This window comes from Rattus norvegicus, chromosome 13 (genome assembly GCF_021556685.1).
Source record: "Rattus norvegicus strain SHRSP/BbbUtx chromosome 13, alternate assembly SHRSP_T2T, whole genome shotgun sequence".
Classification (NCBI taxonomy): Eukaryota; Metazoa; Chordata; class Mammalia; order Rodentia; family Muridae; genus Rattus; species Rattus norvegicus.
The window spans coordinates 39,053,616-39,059,813 of record NC_141546.1 but is presented as its reverse complement, the minus strand read 5'-3'; positions in this window follow the sequence as shown (position 1 = coordinate 39,059,813).

Sequence of the window (6,198 nt, the reverse complement as noted above, 5' to 3'; positions counted from 1 at the left end):
TACTTTTTGCTATTGTCCAAAGAGTCTGCCTGAGGCTAAGGTGAAGAGATTTAGAGTAATTGCTCTGACAAAGGAAGCCCCAAAATAGCCTGGTATAAATTCTGTTGTGTGGTTACTAAAGTTCACTCTTATGAAAAGCATTTTAATTAAAAGGATCAGGCTGAGAAAAGAAAATATAAAATGTATGGTTCAAGTAATAAAGGGGCACCAGGAAGTGAAGTGGATCTGAATCTTATGTTCAAGGAGGTTAACAGATTAAGGGAGTGGTGACTTTGGGGCAAGGTCCTACCCAGCTAAGATTAGGTCCAAGCATGGTAGTACACACATCTTTAATCCCAGGAGACAGAGGCAAGCAGATAAATAAGTTCAAGGCCAGCCTGGTATAGAGCAAGTTTTAAGTAGAGAAATGTTTAAGTCCAGGCATGGTGATACATGCTTTGTTCCTAGCATTCAGGAGACACAGCAGTGCAGATCTCTTAATTTCAAGGTCTATCTACAGAGCAATTTCTGGGACAGCCAAGCATAGGGAGTGAAGGAGTTGGAAAACAGAAAGCTGGTGATAATATTGTAAAACAAGGGAACCGTATTCCAGCTCCAGCAAGCAGCAGACCTTTAGCCGTGTGGCTCTGGCTTTATCATCAAAAATAGAAGGGATTACTGGGACAACTGATGATGGTTAGCTGAACCTAAGAAATCAACAGTGATTAAGAAGAGAACAGCATTACTCAGGTGAAATCTTGGAAGTGTTTCTGAGAGCACTAAGAGGCTGGATTCCAGAGATAGCCAAGGTTGTACCTTGTGCTGCAGCTGGACTTGGTAATGTGTAAGAATCACTCAGGTGCTACTGGCTTTAATGGTATAAAGGGGTCATGAAGAATAGCTGAAGTTTGGCACTATGAGAGGCCATGGAAGACCATTGGTGAAGGTGCAGCCTCAGTTGCAGTTGATGGCCCAGGACTAAAGAGGTCACGCAAAGAAGTTGAGGCTTGGCACCATGAAGAGAGCCTATGAGAGGTTATTGGTGAAGCCGACTTGCAGCAGAAGACCTCAGTGTATTGGGGAGACCAGTACCAAGAACAGCAGCAGCCATGGAGTGGAGTCAATCAGGGCCTAGAGTGCTACATAGGGCAGACCCCTTTGGAAGATCCCAAAAGATCTTAGCAAGAAGCTGTGATATTGAGGTTGGCTTGAAGATCCCACGATGTTTGAGATGCCAAACCTAGAGGATATCTTCTGAGAAAAGCTGCTAATAGGGAATAGACCCAACCCAAGAGAATAAAGTTTGTTGCTGCTAAATGCCAGATCTGCCAATAGCAGTAAAGAAGGAAGGGAGTGGTTAGAGATGTAAAGAGCACTTTGACATCAGTCATGAGGATGTGGAGTATAGAGTTTGTCCAGCTGGTTTTCTGTTTTGCTTTCGTCCAATATTTTTGATTTTATTTGGGATTACAGTTAAGAGACTGCATATCAGAAGAGAATTTAAACTTTGGACTTTTAACATTGTTGAGACTGCTATAGACTATGAGGACTTTGAAGTTGGATTAAATGTATTTTGCACTATTCTAGTCTAGGTATGACCCCTATAGACTCATGTGTTCGAACAAGCCTGTGGAGGCCAGGGAGTGGAATGTGGTGGGTTGAATATGCTTGTCCCAGGGAATGGCACATTGGGACGTGTACCCTTGTTGAAGTAGGTGTGGCCTAGTTGAAGTAAGTGTGTCACTGTATGTGTTGGTTTTAAGACCCTCATCCTAACTGCCTAGAAGCCGGTCTTCTCTTTGCCTCCAGAACAAAATATAGAATAGAACCCTAAGCTCCTCCTGTATCATGCCTGCCTGAATGCTGCCATGCTCCTGCTTTGATGATAGTGAACTGAACCTCTGAACCTGTAAGTCAGCCCCAAATAAATGTTGTTCTTGTAAGAGTTGTCTTGGTCATGGTGTCTGTTCACAACAGTAAAACCCAAACTAAGACAGGTATTGAGATGATTCTAGAAAGATCAGTAGATAAATATAAAAATTAACTCATATAATTACTGTGTGAAATGTTGTGGTCATTTGGGGGCTGAGAAAGGTACTTTACAACATAACTCCCTAGGAAGTATTGACACAAAAGTGGAGTTCTCATCTCAAAGGGAATAAGAAGCAGTTTATTATGGAGCCAAATACAAGTGACCTTGGCCCAGAAACAGATTTAGATTACACCAATAACCAGGTTGCTCTTTGGAAGTGGTTACAAATTGTTTAGCAAATAGAGCGGTGGGGTCCTTGGTAAGTGGGTTACAGCAAAGTGGAGAAAACTCTGTTATGGGTTTCAGATACTATTGGCGTTCTTAGCTTTAGTTGATGAAAGTTATTGGTCCACCAAGAATACATTTTAAGGTTGTGATAGCCACAGGATGTTAAGTCAGACACAGGCATTGGTAATGGATGGCTTTCAACATGACTAAAATTAGCTTGCGATAACTTAGCTCTGGTATGAAACAGATGCTTAGCGTCCCAGCATCTCCTCATTCAGCCATTTGGCTTTGTAAAATCTCCAACACACATGCATCTCCCCTCCCTCCTCTTGCTCCCCCTTCTCCCCCTCCCCTCCTTTCCCTTCTTCTTGGAACTTCAGTTCACAGTAGAGGCCATATATAAAAAAGAATGACAGACACGACAGCTTAAAAATGTTAAACTTTCATGGGGAGAAGATGCCATGAAATCAAGTTTAAAGAAAGGAACAGTGGGGCCAGCATCTGCGTGTGGTGATGATTAAGATTTCTAAAACGTTTTATAAAATGATAAAGCATTGAGAAATGATTAATATCCCTAGGGGAACAACACATACAAAACACATGAGTAGATAATTCTCAATAAGTTAAGTGCAAATGGACAATATACATTAAGATGCATTCAAAATTCTAGCTATTTATAAAACAATAAGGTGGGGGCTGGAGAAATGGCTCAGTAGTTAGGAGTTCGGATTGATCTTGTGAAGGGGCTGAGTTCAGTTTCTAGCATCCACACTGGGTGGCTCACATTGGCTGGTAAGTCCAGTTCCAGGGCATCCAATAAACTTTCTGGCCTATGAAAGCGTCTGTACTCAGCATGTACCCCTCCCAACATATATGTGGGCATTCTTCCCTTATTGTTATTGAAGACCAGCTTTAGCCCGTGGTGGTCTGATAGGTCTCATGGGATTATTTCTATCTTTCTGTATCTGTTGATTTTCTGGTGTTGCCTTGTTCTGCTATTTCTGACAGTGGCTAGACGTCCTATAGGCCTGTGTGTCAGGAGTGCTGTAGACCTGTTTTCCTGTTTTCTTTCAGCCAGTTGTGGGAGGAGAGTGTTCTGCTTTCGGGCGTGTAGTCTTTCCTGTCTATTGGTCTTCAGCTGTTCCTGTGGGCCTGTGTCCTGAGTCCACCAGTCAGGTTACTCGGAGCAGAAAAGTTGGTCTTACCTGTGGTCCCGAGGCTCAAGCTGCTTGTGGGGGGCTGCTGTTGAGCTCTCCGTGAGGGCGGCAACCAGGAGGGCCTGTGCTGCCTTTTCCTGGGGCCCCCGTGCACCAGGGTCCCAGATGGCATTAGGTGTTTTCCTCTGGAGTCAGAAATGTGGGCAGAGTGTAGTCTCTTCTGGTTTCCCAGGCGTGTCTGCCTCTCTGAAGGTTTAGCTCTCCCTCCCACAGGATTTGGGTGCAGAGAACTGTTGATCCGGTCCCTTCAGGTCCAGGCGGTGTCTGGAATGCAGGGGACCTGCCGCTCAAGTGCCCCTATTTTCTGGTTCCCAGAGGCCCTATACAGTTTCCTCTTGGGCCAGGGATGTGGGCAGGGGTGGGCAGTATTGGTGGTCTCTGCAGTCTCAGAAGTCCCACCTGTCCGGGCAGTGAGCTCTCTCTCCCAAGGGGTTTGGGGGAATAGTCTTAAAGTAAGTAAAAACACACAAAGTGGAAGCACACATATTACTCAGTGATAATTATATACTGGTTTGTGATATTGGCAAAGAAAGAAGTTTTAATGTCCGACCACAAGGAGACAATTAAAAAAGTTTGACTCATTCTTAGAACACAGGATTAAGCCATTAATAAGGATGCCAGTCTGCATTAAATGACTGAGGATGACAGCTGCGGACTTCTTTGAGTGAGAAAATTGACTTCCCAGTGGTGCAGGTGATATCATATAATTCAAAATGCGCATATGTACTTTATATGACCAAATTATTAGGCACATGATATGGCTTGTTTGCTTTTAGATTCTCTAATAGCAAAGCTCACATCTCTAGCTGCCTCTAACCTTTCCTATGGCTTCCTCCTATCATGTTCTGTGATATCTTCTCACATGATCTAATAATTCATTACAGTCTTGGTTCATTATAAAATTTTATTTCTTAAAACTCTTTAAATCATATATTAATTGAGTAAAATAACATGATTCATTGTGGCATACATAGTGAATACAACATACTTTGTTTATAATTACTGTCCACTACTAGTTTGTCCTCTTCTTCTTGCCATATCCCTTTTTTCGTCACCAATATCCCCCTTCTACTATAATGTCTTCCCCTTCTGGTTATGAATATGACAGAACACATTGAGTGTTTGTCTGAGTCTGGCTTATTTTACTTAACATTGTGATCTCTAGTTACATCAATTTTCCTGTAAATGACATCATTAAGTTATTCTTTAGAAATGAGTAATACTGCAGTGTGCATATCCATCACATTTTGTTTATCTATCTACCCATTGGGGAATTTGTTTTCTGATTTTCACAGTGGCTACACCAATTTGCGTTTCTACTAACAGTGTACAGGAATGTTGTTTTGTCTATCTATCGTGTCTGAAGTTGTACTTGTTTATTTTCTTGACGAGAGTCTTTGTTGTTAAGGTGAGATAGAATTTCAGTGTAAATTTGATTTGCAATTCACTGGTAGCTAATGAGGACAAACATTTTCCCACATATTTACTGGTTACAATGCCTGTAGCATCAGTTCTAAGAATACTTAGCTCAGAGTTGGGGCCATGTCTCGGTTGTATTTCTTTGAGGGTGGATAGAATTCAGAATACCAATCAAAGTAGATCCTGTTGAGTGAGGTGATAAGGTTCCCACTCAGACTGGAGCTGGATTCATTACTGAAGCATCTCCCAGCTCCCAGCAAATCTGGTGATCAGTCATAATTTCCTTGTTCTGATCACTGAAGTGATCACTGAGTGGAGAGCAGAAGCCCTTGGGAAAGCACTGATAGTCCACTGTGTAAGTGAGATGTAGTCTTGCTAACCCACGTTTGGGTATTCCCTCACTTTGGGTACTTTCTTGGTACGTCATCTCTCTCCTATCCAGTAGATTTTCCAGGGGTGTACCACATGGATTCTAATCTTTATCCAAGTGGTACGTGCTTGGAAATCCCCACTGTGGTGTGTTTATCCCTATGGAGTTTTCTTCATAAGGAAGTTTCTGATCAAACTAGGTCTGGTCACTGAGTTTCTATGCCTTTAATGTAAATGAAAAGGGTTGAGCTGTGAAAGCTCACTCCAGGTTTATTACCTGTAGTATTCTCTTATTTGGGGTCTGTCATTGCAGCAGAGGCATGGCAGCGGGATTATAGAGCAGCTGCTCACATGGCATCCACAGTCAGGAAGCAGAGAGAGATGAATGCTGCTGCTCACCTTGCTTTCTCTTTTTCATTCAATCTGGCCCTGCTCCCAGACTATCTGCCCCCAGACTATGAGATAGTTCCACCTGTATTCAGACTGAGTCTTCTCTAACCCTCAGCTAAACGTGTCTGTCTGGAAATATCCTCACAGACGTCATCTAGTAGGCAACTTGTGATGTCCTCCCACTAGGATTCAGAGATCTTCGCTATTGTCAGAAAATGTACCTTTCCTTCCTGTTTGAATGCTAAAATTCTAACCCCAGAGTGGTGATATTAAAACATGGTAGGCCATATAGAAGATGGCTAGGTTAAAAGAGTTGAACCTTCATTAATGCGATTAGGGACTTTATAAAGGAAAGCCCAGAGAGGCCTCTCAGTCCTTCTATCACATAAAGGCATATCAAAGTCAAGGAATTTGTAACAGACCCCAAATCTGAGCATGACTGACGTTATGATGAAAGTATCATTTAGGCCTTAGAATCCAGCACGCAAGCAACAGCACCTGCCAAAATGGGAACGATGACCTAATCTACTAAAATCTACTGGAGAAAGTCCCTAAATGTACTAA